The sequence below is a fragment of the Euprymna scolopes genome, chromosome 23, assembly GCF_053919585.1.
Source record: "Euprymna scolopes isolate OS-2025 chromosome 23, ASM5391958v1, whole genome shotgun sequence".
NCBI lineage: Eukaryota > Metazoa > Mollusca > Cephalopoda > Sepiida > Sepiolidae > Euprymna > Euprymna scolopes.
In genome coordinates, this window is record NC_136504.1 from 60,238,211 (window position 1) to 60,259,803 (window position 21,593).

Here is a 21,593-nt window from a genome sequence, read left to right on the forward strand (position 1 = left end):
GAATGATAAAATAATAAATATTTATTATCGTGACCTGTGGAAATTCCACAGCGGACTCTTTCATATGTAATATATTGATGTTGGCATTCTGTGGATGTTCAGCATAAATGTACAAACCCCCATTATTGTAGCTCTTTTGTTAAAACTCCAAAAGTATTTATCTAAGCTAGCAAGGACATCCGGCGTAGCTCGATCGCAAAATACACTTAATATGAAATTTCAATTTATGGAGATTTCGTATATATCATTATAGAGGTTATTTTCTATCAATTCTTATATATTATAAAGTTGTGATTTCAAAAATAAAAAAATATATATATTCATAAGACTTGGGTGCATCAGCTTGAATCGAAATTGAAACCAAAACTTATGAAGAATTATATATATATATATATATATATATAACACTTGAACTCCTTCAACTATAATCGAAATCGAAACCAAAACTTATGAAGAATTTTTGGTAAAATTATTTATTTTAAAAAATAGATGACTCGTGTGCCATCAGCTATAATCGAAACCGAAACCAAGACTTACAGATCAATTATTGTTAAAATTATTTATTACAAGAAATGGAAGGTCATAACAACTAAACCACTGTCACTCAGAAGAAAAAAGGCGTAAGCGTGGCACACAAACTAACACACATGCTATCGTATTAATGTATAGAAGATGATTTTAAATTAACACTAAAACTAAAATCTATATGTCACCCACCCACCCCTGCACAAGTCTAGCTTTATGTTTAAGAAAATATCTACACATTCAACCTGTGTTTTGGAGCAATCAGGAATAAATAACAACTATTGTTAAACATTTAGAGATTTATAAAGAATCGGAATCGGTAATTTATAAAAATCGAGAATTTAGTACGGAACCGGTAATTGTATCACAAGTTGAAACAGTTGCAAACAATTTCAATTTAAAATTAATTAAAATGACTTTGTAGGCGTTTTTTTTTATGTTTTCTGGAATAACTATTTTATGGAAATCGCTCCAGACAAGGCATGAAGCCACTTTATGTAAAAAGCTTAAAATACTACATCAAGGTCAAAAACTTGCCAAATATAAGTGTTAGATAAAATAGATTCTGACCTAGAAAACAGCAATTCTTCCCACTTTGTCAGAAACATCGCTCATGGAATGTGAGGACTAAAGGGTAAAATAAGGGAAGTGAGAATTATGCAGTTGCCCAAAGTAGACCTACGATCCACTTTCTACTTTCCTTAAAAATAGAATTGAAACTCCTGAATTGAAGTGACCTGAGCGATCAACATTATTTGTGTCTATGTGACCGCATTTAAAATTAGCATAGCACCTCTTAACTGTTGTTCCCGAAGGAGTAGATGATTAACAATACATCAATTTATTCTGACACGCGCCATTTAAAAGTTAGTACTTTATAAAAATCACATGGATGTTTTTATCAGTGGTGATATCTATATATAACGGCCGTAGACCTGCATTAAGTTATTTATTTAGCTTCTTTTATGTTGGAGCTATTGTTTGTGCGGATAATATTACTAAACAAGCTATTTATTTAGTTTGTGTGGCTGGATTTAAACGAAGAATACATCATCGTGAAAAGCGTCCAATAGGTTGTATTGTCTTAGCTTACCGTAATGATGAGCGAGGTATAGGGGAAAAACATTATCAAATGAAAATAGACATGGTATTGCATGCAAATAAAAAATCAATATTTATTTACGTAACAAAAACACAAAAACGTTCTGTTTGTAATTGTGGAGTCCATAAGTGAAGAGCATCACTGTTTCTTTTCTTTTCGCAGACATTACCGTATTTGGTTTATTATCTCGAGTTTCATAAATATTTCTTTGTATAAAATACTCTTGTCATTTTCGTTTTATGATGCTTTTACTCTACAAATTATGGTGATCTCGACGTGATTTGAACTCGCAGTTGTTATGTCTCTGTCCAGGGGCACGAACATGCAACAAATTAAAAGAAAAAGAAAAGTGATAAAAATCAGAGTTAAAATAAATAAATATTTATCTTAATATAAAACAAAGCATACAAATAATACAGGGTGGCCCAAAAACACGGGCCCCAACTCTAATTAGGCCCCGTTTCTTAGTATGAATGAAATGAAACTTTATTATATTTAAAACATCACATCAAAACACTAGGGTCTCTGGCCTTTTTTTTTTTTTCGTTGACTGTAAAATGCTCAGAAAAACAATTGAATGTCCTCTGTTCATTTTTTGGGTGGGGGTCACCCTGTATTTACGAGTAAATAAAATGTCTAACTACTACTTTTAAAGCGATTATAAGGTCTAGAGTGTTAATGGTAAAAGAGATAAGAACCACTAACTTCAAATCAGATGTTTTATGTATGGGTAAAATCTAATAAGAAGAATATTAAAATATACTTTTTGGATCAGTGATAAAATATACAGAAATTTTTGTACTTACTGAAATTCCAGTTTCTTCAAATGATGGTTAGCTTTTAAGGAGTTTCTTTCGGCTGGATTTTCATCCTAGAAATATTACCGGAGTTCTTGGCAGCAAGTTGGCAACTTAACAAATTAACAACTAACGTGGTTGCTAGTGCAGCATCCTTATATGGTTGGTAAGATTCCATGTAATTATTAAAGGAAATAAGCTTTGTCTTGGCAGCGTTGAACTTTACCATCCATTTTTTACCCCATTCCACTACAGACTGAAGGTCTTCCTCTAGGGTTTCGACCATTACCTTAGATATGTGCTCATTGGTTTTCCCCACGTGCCTGCTATAGAGCGTGGTGTCGTCGGCAACTATAACCATCTCAATGACAATTTTATCAGGTAAGTCATTTATAAATATCAGAAATAACAAAGGTCCAAGAATCGATCCCTGTGGCACACTCGCATTTATATCAAATCCATCGAGGACAACCTGGATTCTTCTCTCATTTAAGAAGGGTCTAATTATGCTAAGCATTCGTCCAGTAATACCATAGGATTTTATTTTCATCAGAAGACCATCGTGCCATACCCTGTCAAAAGCCTTAGATATATCAAGGACTACTGCCTCCTCTTCCCTGCTTTATCCAGTGCTTGGTATAAACGTTCGGAGATTACAGTTAAAATATCTGCAGTAGAACGGGCTTGCCTAAATCCATATTGGTGGTCTGACAAAAGTTTAGCAGCTGTGGGGTGTTGGACTAGAGCTTGATTAATTAAGGACTCGAATATTTTGGCGAAAAGAGGGAGGAGGCTAATGGGCGATAATTTAATGGGTCAGTTCTTTCACCAGAGTTTTTGTACCACAGCAGCAGTTTTTCAGCAGCCATGAAAGCAAGATTCGTTAAGGCATTTGTTAAAGAGTTTAGAGAGAGCAGGGGCGGTCTCAGCGGAGCATTTTTTTTTTAATATCACAGCCGGGATGAGGTAAGGTCTATATGCTTTTGAGGTGTCTAATTTTTTTACAATACCATGTACTTGAGAAGGCGTGATCTTCAGATCATCTAGCATGGTTTCTGTCTGCAGAGGAAAATTAGGGAAGGAATGGTTTGCTGAGTCCAAGGTAGAGTTTAAGGCAACCTGACGGGCAAGCATGTTAGCTTTCTCAGTTGCCGTGCAAACAACCTCATGATTGTTTGATAGTGGGGGTATTGTTGATTGTCCATTATTTACTACACTATTGTAGATTTTCCAGAAATCACGAGCTCCTAATTTTTGCGCTTCAATGCGTTTCCTGGTGGTTTCAGTATATTTACTCTTAGCTGTTGCTACTTCTTTCTTGCAATTATTTCTAGCTTCTATATATTTTTGTCTTGTTGTACAGGACTTATGTCGGATAAATCTACTGTATGCATGTTGAATAAAGAGGGTTTATGTAGAAATATATATATGTGTGTGTGTGTGTGTGTGTGTGTGTGTGTGTGTGTGTGTGTGTGTGTGTGTGTGTGTGTGTGTGCGTGTGTGTGTGCGTGTGTGTGTGTGTGTGTGTTCAAGAGGGATAACTAATGAATTTAACGAAGTTATTAAGAGTGCTCAATAAAAGAACAGCAAGATATATTTTTATTAATATTAACAAATTTACATGGTCGCGACACTGGACATGCTAATGTTTTGCACAAATAGTCGGTTCAAACCAAAAGTCCTCGTCAATCGACGTAATAAATGGTTGCTTTCCACAGAAGAAACCAGTTATCAGACACATATATACATATATATATATATATATATATATATATATATATATATATATATTATGAAAAAAGTACACTTCAAGTTCATTCTTCATTTTATAATTGATGAAAATTTCATATTGATTAGAAAATTACTTGATTTTATTAGATTTTTAAAGAGAGACTCCATGAAAACAAACCTTACACCCCACCTCCACTTTGTTCATTGTGCGATCTTCCTGATTCCTGTCCATTTACGTGTGGTGTGAAAAAATGTAAAAGTGCCACTGATTATTGTAGCTCTTTGTCTTTTTTTCTGTTCCGATATATATTGCATTTATATGTTTACCTGGTTAGAAGACAATGTCATGATCATGTTGTTTGACGGGACTACGATGATAATGCAATATAAAATGCATAATCATAGCAACCACTATAGTTAAGTTAATATGTGTAGGAATCTCTGAATAAAAATAATAAAACTCCCAACCAGATGTTGACTCGTAGCTAGTGTACAAAAGCGTCTCTGCGCATCGGCTCCACGCACCTTTTCTGTTGAAAAAAAATAGTAGAAATTAATCCGACCAGTGGGAATCGTGCGCATCTAAAATAAAGTATGAACAGTCGGCATGTTGTGGGGGCCGGTTGGGATAGTTAAATAGCCGAGGTTTTAAGAAACAAAAGAGAAGAAAGATGATGGACCCGGCAAACAAGAGACAGACACGGCAAAAGAAGATCCACTTTCAAAGTTAAAGCCGACAATACTTTTCTGCTACAAAAACACCAAAACTTGAAGAAAAGATATTCCGTCGGCAAAAGAGATAAGTACTTTTAAAAAAATCACTCGTCTTTCAATTTCTTCCTTTCTCTTTCCTTCCAAGAATAAAACTGGGCCTTTTTCAACACTCAAATTTTACCCAAGCTTTCATTATGCATAAAAGCTACCCAACGTTAAATGTTCCTTGTCGGTCGTGTTAGGTATGTTATTGTTTACGGTATGGAGTTTTTGTTAGATAACATAAAATAAAAACCCATTTATGGTACCGTTTTGAGTTTTAAAAAAATGTTGAAAAAGCTGACATAATTTCTTAACTTTTCGAAAAGATCAAACCCAAGTATTATTCATTCCGGGAATAATGTTCGATATTTATTAATTTATTATTTTTTAAGTAAGTGTGTGTGTGTGTGTGTGTGTGTGTGTGTGTGTGTGTGTGTGTGTGTGTGTGTGTGTGTGTGTGTGTGTGTGTGTGTGTGTGTGTGTGTGTGTGTGTGTGTGTGTGTGTGTGTGTGTGTGTGTGTGTGTGTGTGTGTGTGTGTGTGTGTGTGTGTGTGTGACACAGTTGAAACACATGTCCTCAAACTGCTTATAAGGTTGACAATACTTTCTATTCACGAAATTCAACGCTACAAAATCAATATTTTTCTTTTTAAAATATAAATTTATTAAGCAGAGTGTTCTTCATACTTCAAGAATATATAGTATAAGCATGCCATTTTATGTGTTTCGATTCTAGCACTCAAGGATTAAAATGTTAAAATATCAACGTCTAGCAATGTGATAATGCCAAGTTTGCAAATTAGAACAAGGGAGATAATTCAGTTAAACTTTAGAAAAATAGAGTAACCTCCCTTAAAAATTCAGTCATTTTTTACTACACAAAATACACACTAAATAATTTCGCAGTTTTAGGATTGATCTATGTTTGCAAAACTTCCATTTTTGGTATTCTAATTAGTCGCGCTTTGCATTTAACTTAGCAAGTCAACTATGTTTAATTTTCTATATATCACCCCCCTCTTACTCTACGTCGGTTTACTCGCCACTAATCTATCACATTCGTTCCCCCATCTCTCTCTCTCTCTCTCTCTCTCTCTCTCTCTCTCTCTCTCTCTCTCTCTCTCTCTCTCTCTCTCCTTATCTATTTATTTTTAATATTAAACTGGCTCCATTTTTCCTGATTCCATTTAACCCAAATTCAATATGTAACCTAATGACTTTATTGGGTCACATTTTCTTTTCTAGTTTTTTTATATAAAGCCCACAATGTATTATATAAATAAAGCGTATACGTCGACGGTAGATGTATATCTTTGGATGATAAATATATATATATATGTATATTTATCTTAACTTTTATTCAGTAAGTATGGCCTTAAAGAAAATAGAGAAATCAGATAAAATAGTCCAAAAATGAAGGACGAGGCCTGGAAGATAAAATGCGACCAACTAAATTTAGGAGGAAAAAAGATTTTTAACAACCCTTTCTTTATTGGGTGTAGAAACATATTTTATTCCAAATGGATATTTCTCTAAGAAAGTTAAGATTGAATCTAGTGAAATTCTATCAAGAAATTCAAGTTTTTAAGATTATTGAATTCAATTCAATAAATTTGGCCCAAAATAACACAAGCCAGTTTAAATTGGTATGTAAGAAAAAGGGGAAGCAGATATTTACACAGAAGAAGATATACTAGTTCAGCAGAAGCTCAATTTCACCTTGGATTGCTGTGTTGTTTCATCTAATGTTATGGGGTAAACTGATATATTATTTCAAGAATAATGAACTTACCTCGTCATGTATGGAGTATTGTTGTCACATTTGGGCTGGTGAATCTGCTACTAGTCTCTCACTCCTGGACAGGATTCAAAAAGGAGTCACTAACCAGCTGTCGGCTGGAATCTCTTTCCCATCGACGAGATGTTCCATTCTTCTGCCTGTTTTACAAGTATTTTAATCGTATATGTTCGGACGAACTACAAGCCCTTGAACCCTCTCGCCGTAAATACCATCACCAAACCTGACAGGCAGCAAAATCCCACCCCTACACAGAAGAGATATCCAAATTCCAAAAAGGCTTCTACTCTAACAGTTTCTTCCCCAGAACTGCTAGACTTTGGAATTCCCTTGCAGAAGTTCAAATGTAATGTTAAACAGACATCTAAAATTCTTGTTTAATCTTCTAAAACTAAAAAGCATTGATTTTAAAAAAATAGATTTTTTTTCAATGAAAATTCAACACACAACATATTGTTTTTTTTTTTTTCTGATTAATTTTTAATATAAATTGTAAAGGAACAGATGTCAATTCATTACACATTTAAAAAAAAATTTTTAAAAGAAACTATAATAAAGAACAATTAATCTCTTCTCAACATTACTTTTTTTAAATTATGAAATAAAATAGCTAATTTCAAACCGCAAACAGACATGCATTTTCTTTTTTTTTAATTTTTGGAGAGAAAATGGTTTTAATGATTTTTAACTAATAAAGAGCGACTATAAAGGGAGATAATTTGTTTCTTGCTAATGTTTGCGATGATGATATTTTGTTTGTTTTTGTTTTTTTTGTGACACCGAACGTACAAACAAGTAAATTAATATTTAGATTATATTATTCATGAAAGTGGTGTTCTGCCTGGTTCAGGCATTGACGGCTATGACTCTCCATATATCTCTCTCCCTTGAGACATTTGTGAATTCATCGTTGCTCATCATTCGTAAACCGATTCATGATGTTTTCTCGAAATTGTTTGATATATTGCCAATGCTTTCTTTGCAGTTGTACAAACAGTTTTTTTCTGTACGAGCAATTACCATACTGGGCAATTGTTCTGACCATTGTACTCAAACGGATCTGTTTCCCAGCACAACGAGATACGAAACCATGAACAGAATTATTCCTGATTGTTTTCATATTACATCAGTCATCTACTTTCCATGACCTCACATTACCCTGATTAAGGAGCTGAAGTGGGTTCTCAGCCTTGCCCAGGTAGCTTCCACATACTAGCAGAGGGAAGAAGGTGCCTAACTTTTCCTTTGACACCATATACAGCGCCTAGTATTCCCAAATGGTCACCCATCTGGTATTAGCCAGTTTCATCATTGCTTAACTTTAGTGATCTGCCGGGTACTGGTGTATAAACATGATTATGCTGTATAATATATTATTAAACATAGATTAAATATTTTTATCCATTCTATTTTTAAAGATTGATAAATGTTTTCTCTTTAATAATAAATAATAAATAGACAAATAACTGCAGACATTCAAAGAAGATTTTTTTTTTCAAAATAAACAATCAATTGGATCTCAAAAAGAATTGTAGCACATGTGGCATTGGATGCATCATTGCAAATAGAGGCTCCTATAAATACACTCTTTGATGACATTTATATCATAAATCGATGAATATCAGGTCGAGGCACAAAGTTTCCGCTGGTCTGAATCACCAAGTGGTTCCTATAAATATTAAAAAGCAAATGGCCTTAATTGCCACCTTTTTTCTTTCTAAGCTTTGTTGAGATTCGCTCAAGTAGGTTTTCCTAGAAATGTGTAAACTCAAAATACTTTCCAACCAATAAAAATCATTTCAAACCCCAAAAAGTAACACATATATGCAAAAGTAATAAGCAAGTGCAAACTTAGAAATTCCTATAAGATTTGATCGATTTGGTCACCAAAATCAGTTTTAGCAAGACTTCTCCAGCCACACCTGCACGGATGATCTCCAGAACATCTACTTAACACCCGCCCTTGTGCCTGGTATGAAAGATGTAGAAATGGCTCAATGAGTCACATACAAGCTTTCACCATCTCACACATATGTTTCTACACACTAGGAACAGTCAGGTGAACAAGAAACGAATTGCTACTCACAGCATGCTATACACACATTAAAAAGAAGGTAAACCAACGCACATACATACATAATGCCACGCTGCCAAATACTCACAAACGTATATTACTTACATATGCATAATATTAACACTATCAACATGTTGACTTGTGACTACTAACCCAACTTTCTTCACCAAATATGTGTTTATATGAAAATGGCTTTTATATCCTTATCACTTGTATAAACAAGTTTTGTCATAGCATTTTGTTATTTTTTCTCAATTTTTACATCTACAAAACTGAATCTATGTTTTTTTTTATGTGACACTTGCTACCTCTCTCGATGTTTCATTTATTTCCATTTTATTGTGTATGTATGTTCCATGCATATATTACTTCATTAAGTCAGGAACCATACCACAGTCAGATAAAATAATTTAGGTGATCATAAAATGTCTATAATATGTTTTTTTTTGTTTGTTTTTTTTCTTATGCTGTTGTTGCTGTTTTGTTAAAAATAACAACCAATTACTCCCACTTTCATAGTTAATGTTATACATTTAAATTTGAACACTAAACACAAACAATAATGACTCAATTAAGACAAAAAAAAATTTGTCTTATTAAGGGAGATAACTTTTCTCAACATATTTTTTAAACATTTTTTATTGGTTAGTTAAAGAAGAAATATTTTTATTATTTGTTTTAAAACGGAAAGCAAGAAAACATTTTATTGCCATTCGGATTCAGGTTAAACAGTAAAAATAACTTTGTTAACTGTTCTGAAAATCTAGAATGGGTTTGAACGGGAGATCATTTTACGTTAAATGCTTATGCGAAACTGATCCCCACTGCACCTGGTTGGTTTCATAAAGGACATAATTGTATTGATCTAGAACCCTAAAGTAAACATTTACCTGCTTTCTTCTCATATCTACATTTTATTTTTTGTTGTTTCATTGTATTTTAACTAGTGTTGGGACGATTAATCGAAATCAGAATCGAGAATCGGAAAAATGGGAAGATCTGGGGGTATCGGAATCGTTATCGAAATCAGAAAAACTGATGCCTATTTTCCGATGCCAAAATGATTCTTTTTTATTTGATTTTGTTTAAAGTGAAAATCTTCCATTGCTGGTAATAACGATAAAATAATGAATATTTATTGATTTTAAATTACCAGTAGAGCTAAAATCAATAGATCATCCTCCACAAGTGTATTTTGACGTTTAGGAACATATCTGCATATTAAACATGTGTTTTTACGAAAATCGGTGAAAATAACAATCTTATAGTTAAATAATTAGAAATTTATAAAGAATCGGAATCAGTAATTGTATCGGAATTTAGCACGGAATCGAGAATTTAGCACGAACGGGGAAAAATATTGGCATCCTCCCATCACTAATTTTAACACAAATATTCTTTGTAGGGATGCACCGATAAGCAAATTGGCTAATTACCGATTACCAATTAATTGAGCTTTGATAATCGGCCGATTAACAGATTTTCTAATGCCGATTTATCAGCAAATTTTGTTGTAATAAATGATAATAATATTAATTCAATTATATTGTAAATGAAGACAAGTTAACTCCCTTTTTCAAAATTTTTTGTCAAAATTCCTTAAAAGAACATACACCGTCTCCACCGTATTTTCACCGTATTGGCATGCTACTAACATGTATCCTTTTGTGACTGGCCTGAATTGTAGGCAAATAGAGATGAGCACATAGAAAATTTCTCTCCTTTTGCTTCCTTTCGAATTAACATTATTATTTTGTACTTAAAATTTTGTACACTATCAAAGAAAATTATTACTCTGTCTTTCAGTTTTCACATTGAGGAATTGTATTAGAAATTGCGACCAGATGTGAACCATAAATACAGCATTCTTCATCAGTCATAATATTCTTCCTCATTTTTTGCACCTGTGCTACCATTACACATAATTTTTTTTATTTTTCTGATTAAGATAATGCATTGAGATAAATTACTAATTAGATATCAGACATAAGTAAGTTTAATGCATTAAAAAATAATTACATATTAACAACAACCATCAACCATTATGGCAACCAGTTTCTGATGGAAGTATTTTGATGTCAATCCCAAGAATAAGAATACAGCTGCTTGCAAGTTATATCAAGCCATCATATTAAAGCATGGTAAATCAGCAAAACTTTTACAACAACTAATATGTTAAACCATCTTGGAAAAGTTCATCCAGAAGAAGCAAAAGTTTCAGATGAGAAAAGGAAACCCAATGAATGTTCAGAGACAAACATTCATGAATAAGTGGCAGCAACTACAAGCCTCTAGCGAAACACCAACCTATAGAATCAATATTGGCAAGAAGAAAATTTGGGATATTAATCACCACAGGTAATAAAAATCCATTGTCTGATAGTAGAAATGATTTCTGTTGATATTCAACCATATTCTGTTACATCTGACATTGGATTTAATAGGATTGTTGCAAAACTTTGTCCAAATTACAGTATTCCATTAAAAAAGTACTTTACTGAAAAATAAATTCAGATATATTTGCAAAAGTAAAAGCAAACATTCAATTGTCGTTTAATGAAATTAACAGCATTTCTTTGACTACAAACATTTAGAAAGCTACTACAAATAATGCTCCCTTTTCTGAGTTTGAAAGATAATTGGAATTCAAATGAGTTTGAACAGTATAGAGCTGTACTTAAGGTTATTCCATTTTTTGCTGCACTCACAGATGCAAGAATATGTGAAGAATTGCACGATATTCTGAATGAGTATAAAATCTACAACTTTCTTAGTCTTATTAGGTTCAGGAGCAAATATGGTTGCGGGTGTCAGCGAATGTGGTTTGGAATCATTATCATGCTTGCAACTCTCAATAAGTGACTCATTATTTTTCCAACAGAAATATAGTCTCTCATTTTAAACGATCTCCATTAGCAATTAGCAAATTAACTGAAATACAGGATCAGCTTTATTTGGAAAAATAAACTTATTCAAGATGTAACAACATGGTGAAATTCACCATATCTTATGCTGAAAGGAATTTAGAACAACAAAAACTCTTGTAATGTATGCTGTTGATAATAAGATTCATACCTTAACAACTTACCAATGGGGACTTGTTCAAAAAATTGTCCAGTTACCGAGTTCGTTTGAAAAAGCAAGTAACAGATCTTCAACCATATCAATGACAATAGCTACAATTTTAGCTTTGAGGTTATTTTTTTCAAAAGCTGTCCAATCTAATTCTGACATTCTTACTGTAATAGATTTATCCTTACAACCGTTGATCAATTTAGTGAATCAATGAAAACAAGATGTTCATCCTATTTAAATGATAAAAACTTGTGTGTGTGTGTGTCTACTTTCACAGATGCAAGATTCAAATTTAAATTTAATAAAAATTGATATGAAAAGCACCATTAAGAATTGTATTTTATATCTACTTTCTACTGATGATAATGAAGCAGAATCAACAAGATACACTTCTTCAAGCTCTGCTGAGGATCGAGAATATCAAAGTGAAAGTAAAACTGTATCTCTTTCAAGCCTATTTGATAAATTAGCTTCAAATAAGCCTACAGTAACAAATCCAAACTTACAGCAGGTAGAGACTGAGTTAAATCTCGACAATGCAACTACAAAGTACATTAGAAATACAAGAAGCACAATTTAAACTCAAAAGGAGTAAATCCCTTATGCTTATGTGTACAAAAGAACTCGATCATTATGTAGCTTTACAACTACGCGAAAGAGGTGGTGATCCATTTTAGTGGTGAATAAAGACACAGGCGATCTTACTACTGCTGAGTAAACTAGCTTCAAAATATTTAAGCATACCATCTTCATCTGTGGAGAGTGAAAAGCTATTTATTTCATGTGGTAATGTGTATGAACCTATGAGGAACAGGTTATGTCCTGAGAATTGAGAATCTCTAATATTTCTACATTACAACTTAAAAGTATTCAACTTTAAATATTGAGGCGACTATCAGAGCAGAGGAGGCAAGTGGCAAGAATAGAAGAGGAAGTAGAGCAGCAGCAGGTGCAGAACTTCAGCTTATAGTTATTCACTTAAAGAATTACAATTTGTAGTTGGTTTGTAATTTATTTTTTCTTATCTAATTGTTTAATTATATTCATTTAAGAATTGGAAATTGTACTTTGCATTTTGTAATTTTATTTAATACTAGAACCTTCAGAAAACCGACCACTTATTTGTTTTTTTTTTGTTTTGTTTTTTGTTTTTTTTTTAAGTATTCGAGGTCGCTGACAACGAACCTGATAATGAAACCCGTGGACATTTACCGTTTGCATGGTATTAATCCTAGGACCTTGGAACTATTTTGTATCATCTCACCGCCTTCGTTAACGCTACAACCGAGTGCGTGGCAGTGTTTTCTTACATGATGCGTTGCCAAGTTGTATTTAATATATTTGAATATGCTGTCCTCATATATTATTATTAAATTGATTAAACAGGACATAAATTCATAATGGCATCTTTTTCCACATCCCCTATGAAGTAGGAGCAGTAGGTTCATTTTATTTTATAGAGGTCTTGACAATAAGCTTTATCCTCTTTTCTACTTTAATCTTTTATCTTCTAGTCCTTCTTCTTTCAAAATATCATATAAGAATTGTATTTATTATTTTATACCATAGTGCATACCTGTAAAAAGGGTAAATCTCTGTTTGTTTTAACTATTTAATGTACAATATATATAAAGATGACATTAGTAATCTATTCTGTTGATTAAATAATTAAAATTTAGTTTCAAGCAGTGCATATCTGAACACTGAAAAATGTACCTGTAACATTAATTTTAAAGAGCCTCTACATAAACAATATTTTGAGCGTGACCTCTAACGGCGTGTAAATGTAAAGGTTTTCAGGACGTCCAATTTGTGAGCAACCAACACACAAGTGGCCATGAGAAAAGTAAGGTGTCAACTTTGAGGCTTTATCCTTGAGTTTTATTTATAGACATGGCAAAATTAATTTTCATTTTGAATTGTAAACGTTTGAACTGAAACGATATGTCAGAAAGAATAAAGGAAATCCGAAGAATAAATAGTTTCACCCTTAAAATTTCCAGTTATTATAATGACTTTCAGAACATTAGTTTTCAAAGATTTTATTGCTAACCGTGTGCCATTACACAGTTACAAAGATTTCTTAATAATACAACTGGGGTTCCTTCCTTCAATATCAGGTTATGATGTGGCATTCTAAGCAGTTGTAGACATTTTGCAGGAAATTCTTCTGCCTGATTTACATCAATAACACAATCAATGGATTGATAAAAATGCCAGGCAACTCTTGCAAAAGATAATAATTGATCATATCAACACTACCAAAAAGCCATAATAGTTGTGAGGCACTTAACAAACTTCAAGTTAAATTGGCAGTTACTGTGTTAGAGTTTCAAGGATATCTGATAAGTCAGTTGGAATTGATGAAATGGTTTAAATTTAATAGAAAAGAGAAAAGTAATTAATCAACCGATTACTGATTAATTGGTAAATTGTCCAATAAGGCCGATTACCAATTATCTGCTGATGAATCGGTGCACTTTTAATTCTTTGTTAAAATCAATTGTTTAAAAAATATTAAAAAAAAAAAAAAAAAACAGTGAAATAATTTATCTCCCTTGATTTGTCACTTTGTAAAAAATGAGTCAAAACATTTCTCCAGCTTTTGGGTGGAATTGTTCAGAATTTGAAAGTTAATCTAATAATATTTCCCTTTTTCAATACATGTTGTATAATGCTGCTTCTTTTAGTTTTATTTCATTTTATTTATTTAATTTTTTATTCATTTTTTATTTATTTTATTTTATATTTCTTCGAAAAGGGGGAAATGATGAGGTTATAGTCAGCTAAAGTTCTCCCCACTTTTTCTGCAGATTGCTTCCTGAAGCGGTGACGAAGCCAAACATTACCTTCACTTTTTTTTTTTTTTTTTTTTTTTGTTATTCGGTAATATGTATAGGATACGTTTTTAATGATGTGTAAAATTTCCTTATTTTGATTTCAATTAACTACATAACATATATTTGTTATAAAAATTTTAAATAAAGTGCTTTTATTTTTATATTTTCATAAGCATATATTTCTTATAAAATTTCAAATAAAATAAAAACTTATTTTTTTAATTTTGTTTTTCAAAACTGCATAAAAAGACTAATTGTGCTACTTTTATCTGTATAATTTTGTTAATTTTTATTGTATGCTTTCCAATAGTGTTATTTTTTTATATTTTATTTTAATAAATCGCTTCAAAATATAAATACTGCACAAAAAAAGCGAAGAAATTGATTTACCAGCCGACGTACACGGGTGCTACCCCACTAGCGAAATATGCGTCGACTCTGATGTTGAACGTTGTTCGATTGAGGGAGAATTCATTATTTTTACAAGGAAAGATATTTTGCGTGTGTGACCTAGTTTGTTTTATTCATTTTTGCTTGAAATTTGCGCATGATTTTTGTTATGATTTTATCTGGGGTTTTTTTTTTCGTTTTTTTTGGGGGGGGGGGATGGATATTGTTTTTGCTGGAGTTTATGCAATTATTAACAGGGAAATTGGTAAAAGTCAAAATAGAATCCGCGCTATTTTGAAATATTATTTTCAAGTTTAATGAAAGTTTTATGATACCTGCATTATTTTTTATTTAAAAATGAAAATAAAACTTTGAAGTTATTTATTTTGGGGGGCCGGATTTAACAAACAAACAAAATAAAAGCAAAGCAAAACAAAATAAAACAAAAATTTGGTGCTTATGCACTTATGTTACCGTTACCTGTTCTTATTACATTGTTAGGTGAAAGTACCCGTGCTATTTTTAAATAGTATTTTCAAGTTTAATCGAAGTTTCACAATACCTGTTTTTACTTACGGGGGGGGGGGGGTCGGATTTAACAAACAAACAAAATGAAAGCAAAGCAAAACAAAACAAAACAAAATTTTGGTGCAGTGCGATTCCATTTTGACTTTCACCAATTTTCCTGTTAATAATTACATAAACTCCGGCAAAAAAAAATATCCATCCAAAAAAAACAAAAAAAAAAACGGATAAAATCATAACAAAAATCATGCGCAAATTTCAAGCAAAAAAAAAAAAAAAAAACTAGGTCACACACGCAAAATATCTTTCCTTGTAAAAAATAATGAATTCTCCCTCAATCGAACAATGTTCAACATCGGAGCCAATGCGCATTTCACTAGTGGGGTAGCACTCGTGTACGTCGGCTGATTTGCCTTGTCACCACTTCCAGTAGCGCTCCACGGAAAATTAGAGAAGACGTTAGCTGATCATAATCAAAAAGGACAACAATTGATTTTAACTTAGATTATTGAACACTATGAAATAACAAAAATGGGCAATCCAGGAATCTTAAGTTATTTGTCTAAGGGAGATAATTTTGTTTTAGTAAAGTATTGAAAAAATCATTTTTTCTTACAATTATTCAATAGCTTTGGTTAGGGAAATTACAATATCGTCGCATTTTACTTTCTTTTTTTCTTTGTAAATGTTATAAAACTTTGTTACATTAAATAAAGTAGATGAAATAATAGATTTTTTCTTACAGTTCTTAGAAAAATAGAGTTACCTCCCTTAAAATAAGTGAGGGTTCCGAATTGCCTTGGTAATCATTATTTGTCTGTTTGCTTGTCTGCTTGTTTTTTGTTGTTGTTTTTTTTTTTTTTCATAAATATTGTTTTCATTTCGTTATTTCTTAATTTTAATACTGTTCTTGAATACATATTTTAATACTGTTCTTGAATATATATGTTTTATCTTTTTCTAGTTGTCTCTACATTGATTTGACAAAATTTAAACAAAACATGTCCTGTCGGGTTCTTTATATTCCTCTTACGGTGTAATCACAAACTTTCATTTAAATGTTGTTGTTTTTTGGGGTTTTTTTTTTTGTTTTTTTTTGCTTAAAACAAAAAATAGTCGGATATTTCTTTTCTTACACTTAGTGCCTCAAATTATCGCATGAAAATTTACAAAAAATAATCTTAGAAAAAGTAGAGTTACGTCCCTTAGTAATTTCAATTTTTTTTTTTTTTTTTTTTTTTTTTTTTTTCAAGATTTGAACTACACTACAATCTCGTGTAGTGAGTTCAATCTTGGCTACGGCCACACTGAATGATGGGCGTCGCTTAGACAAATCAGTCTTTCTTCCTGATTGCCATATAGTCGGGTTTTACATTGTTGTTGTTGTTGTTGTTGTTGTTGTTGTTGTTGTTGTTGTTGTTGTTGTTCTTCTTCTTCTTCTTCTTCTTCTTCTTCTTCTTCTTCTTCTTCTTCTTCTTGTAAAGCATTTGTTATGTTAAATAAAGTAGTTGAAAAATATTTTTGCCAACAATTCTTAGTAAAACACACACACACATACACACACACACACACATACACACACACAATGTGCACTGGTTGTCCAACCTCCAAAGGGTTTGTTCCGAAAGCCGTTCTTAACATGGGGTGGTTGGGAGGGGTTATTCCAAAAGCCGTTCTTAACATGGGGATGTTGTGGGTGTTTATTCCGAAAGGTAATATCTTATTTTCAACTTACCTGTAATCAACTTCTTAAAGGTAAGTCTCGGGTAGTTCCCCAGTGCATTTTCCCCAATAGATTTACCTTCCTTAGATCAATAAGTTTCCGAATTGTCAAAATGCTTTACTTATTATATATATATATATATATATATATATATATATATATATATATATATATATATATATATATATATATATATATATATATATATATATATATATATATATATATATACGTTACGGATAAATTAACAAAACAAAGTAATAATTTTCAATGCTAATTATTTTCAAACGTTTCAAAAGAAAGCAGGTGCAAAAAAATCGTGTATGTGTGTGTGCGATAATTAGTATTAAAGAATGAATAACATTCTCCTTTTTTACTATGCAATATTTTTCAAAATATAAATAGCGTGGGTGCGCACTTCAATAATTGTCAATTTATGTAAGGGAGGAAACTTTATTGATAATTGTGAATATAAGGGAGATAATTCAGTCAACTTTTCCTTTTATTGTAGAAGCTTTGAGTTTTTACAAATGGACATAGATAAAAATTAAAGCTTTAATAAATTTATATAATCTTTATATGCGAAACGTACCCGTAACCCGTTGGCTCATAAATAATACCTAACTTATTTTATAAAATATTACATATTTTTAAGACATTCTTCTTGCAGAACTAAAACTATGAATTTATATATATATATATATATATATATATATATAATTTAAAGGAGATTAGAATAATAGTCTAAAGAGCTAAGTGTATTTTAATGTAATAGTGAAATTACTAGTTTAATTAAAATACAGGAAATGCTCGTTGTAATTTAGATATATAATAAGCTCGATAGTTAAATGTCCTAGAGCTAATTCAATATTAAGTAATGTGATTTATAATTTAAAAGTTTTAAAATTTTTAAAATTTAAAAATCAAAATTTAATTAAATTAAAACTCAGTTTCATAAGAAGGAACAACAACAAAGTCAATTATCTTGTTGTTGTTCCTTCTTATGAAACTGAGTTTTAATTTAATTAAATTTTGATTTTTAAATTTTAAAAATTTTAAAACTTTTAAATTATAAATCACATTACTTAATATTATATATATATATATATATATATATATATATATATATGATTTTATTATTATTATTATTATTATTATTATTATTATTATTATTATTATTATTATTATTGAGATGTCCCTGATTGGCTTGCTAAGGTAAGAACAACACTGATTAGGAAAGATCCTGCAAAGGGAACAGATGCCAATAATTATAGACCAATTACATGTCTACCACTAATGTGGAAACTGTTAACTGGAATCTTTGATTTATGAACATCTTGAGAGTAATGGTGTTTTCCCTGACGAACAGAAAGAGTGTCGAAAGCCTTGAAAGGTACCAAGGAGCAACTACTGATTGATAAAATATTAATGCAGGATGCAAAGAAGAAGAAGAGGAATCTGAGTGTAGCATGGATCCATTACAGAAAGGCTTATGACATGGTTCCTCATTCATGGATACGTGAAACACTATTGATGATGAAGGTTGCTGAGAATGTGGTAGGGCTCTTGGAGACAAGTATGGCTCAATGGAAAACGGTGCTGGCAGCAAACAGAGAGGTGATGGGGCAGGTTGGCATTAAACGTGGAATATTCCAAGGAGATTCGTTATCGCCACTTCTTTTTGTAATGATAATGATGCCACTGAGCATCCTCTTGAAGAGAGAAAAACTGAGGTATAACTTTGGCTCTGGTGACAGACGCTTCAACCATCTACTGTTTATGGATTATTTGAAAATATTCGGTAGAAATGAAAAGGAAAGAGAGACTGATAGAACTTGTGGGGACATACTCAGAAGGGGATTAGTAAGTGTGTGGTACTGGTGATGAAAAGAGGAGTAAAGGTTCATTCGAATGGAATAGTGCTGCCAAATGGAGAAATCATGAAAGAAATAGAAGATACAGGATATAAGTATTTGGGAGTGCTGAAGGGTGTAGGCATCATGAACAGAGAAATGAAGGAGAAAGTCAGGAAAGAGTATCTTAGAAGAGTGAAACTAATTGCAAAGTCGAAACTGTATGGAAATGAAAGCAGTGAATACATGGGCAGTCAGTGTTTTGAGACACAGTGCAGGAATTTTAGAATGATCTGACAAGGAGTTGCATGCCATGGATATCAAAACTAGAAAAGTTTTAGCAATGTTTGGTATATTTCACATTCGAGAATAGCATAGCAAGGCTGTATCTAAAGAGGAAAGACGGTGGGAGAGGATTGAAAAGTGTAAAAGTTTGTGTTAGAACCGAAGAGATGTCGTTGAAGGAGCATGTGGCTAAAAATGAGGAGTGGATGCTTAAGGTTGTGGCCAATGAAGTGGAGGTATGTGAGACCAAGGCTGATTATGTGAAACGTATGGATAGAGAAAGGGCAGAGGAACTGGCTAGGAAGAAAATGCATCGAAGGTTCTTCCAGGATATAGCAAAAGTGGCTGATGAAAGATCATGGCAATGGCTTAGAGCTGGGTATTTGGCTAAGAGTACTGAAGCTTTTGTTTGTACAGCACAAGAGCAGGCATTAGGAACACGATTGTCCAAAAAGTGGTTCTAGGAGAGGAAGTTGCTGCAGAATGCCGGATTTGTGGTAAGGCCTAAGAGTCAATTGCGCACCTTGCAGCAGGGTGTAGTGGACTGACCCAGAGAGAGTACCGCAAAAGACATGATCACATGGGACTCCAGATATATTGGAAGGTGTGTAAGAAGGTTGGGGTGAAGTTTGCTGGAAAATGATTTGAGGAGGTGCCTGATGAAGTGAGAACAAGTGAGGATGGCAAGGTAGAGGTATGGTGGGACAAAAGTGTCATAACGACCAAGCAATTGGAACATACTCGTTCGGATTTGGTCGTTATTGACAAAGTCTCAAAAAACTAGCAGATTGTAGACTTTTCAGTACCCTGGGACAGGAATGTAAGAGAGAAGGAGAACGAAAAGTGGAGCAATTATGCTTTATTGGCCTTGAAGATAAGGCATATACACGGGGTTAAAACACAAATAATCCCGGTCGTAATTGGCACACTAGGAGTAGTATCAAGTCGTCTGGAAGGACAATTGAAAAAACTACAAATCCCCGATGTTTTAGGTGGCCTTCAGACCTCTGCTATTGTAGGTACCACCAACATCCATAGAATAACCCTTGATCTTTGAAGCTCCTGGTTTGGAGCCGGGTTTGAGGGAAATCCTCTGGAAATGAATCCCATCCCTTTCCAGAGGGACGGTGATAAACGAAATCAGAATTATTATGATTATTATTATATAGATATATTTGGATTATAGCTGTATACTCTTATTTTTATAAGCTCTATTTCCTATTTGGTTTTATCGAGCTTTTACATCTGGTTGAGATTACTTTATAAATATTAACTCTTCAATATTTATAATATACTTTAGTTTTGCCATCTTGGATTATTTTGGTAAACTTAACTGTAATACTTATTTCATTTTATATATATATATATATATATATATATAAGTGACCGTGTGTGTGTGTGTGTGTGTGTGTGTGTGTGTGTGTGTGTGTGTGTGTGTGTGTGTGTGTGTGCAGAACAATATCTACAAAACTCCTCTGTCAATTTTTGGTCTATAGACTTGAAACTTATATATAGAGAATTCGAACCTGTGGAAAAAATTCGATTTAGCATTTAGCCTGGAAAAATACTGCTAAGGGGTCAAAATTGAAAAATTGGAACTTGGCAGGCATAAGTCGACTTAAAGTGCTCATCTGTGTATGCACAAATATACATTTATACGATAAACTGTGTTAATTTTTAAAGTTTTGATATTCATGTGTCCTTAGGTAAGATGGTAGTGAATACTGTTGGAGACTTAAATGTTTTGGTCTTGATTCCAGTTGGTGCATCCAAGTCTTATATTTGTTTAACTTTTCAAAATCATTCGTATAATATCAATAGAGAATTGGCTCTGTAATAATAAATATGAAATCTACAATTTAACATATTTTATGAACAATACAATCCAAATTAAGTGCTAATAAAATCAAACAAATGTTTGGGTTTTGGGTTTGTTTTTTTTTAATAAATAAAGATATTATCTAATTACAAATTTTCGGTTTTCAAGGAAACATTTTTTTACGTAGGGATATTTAAAATGTTTTTTCTTTCTTTTTCTTTAGCATCGTTCCGTTTGGTGTTTTTCATATTCACAAATCTCTGATGGAATGAGATTTCTGTTATATGTAAGTCCGATAGG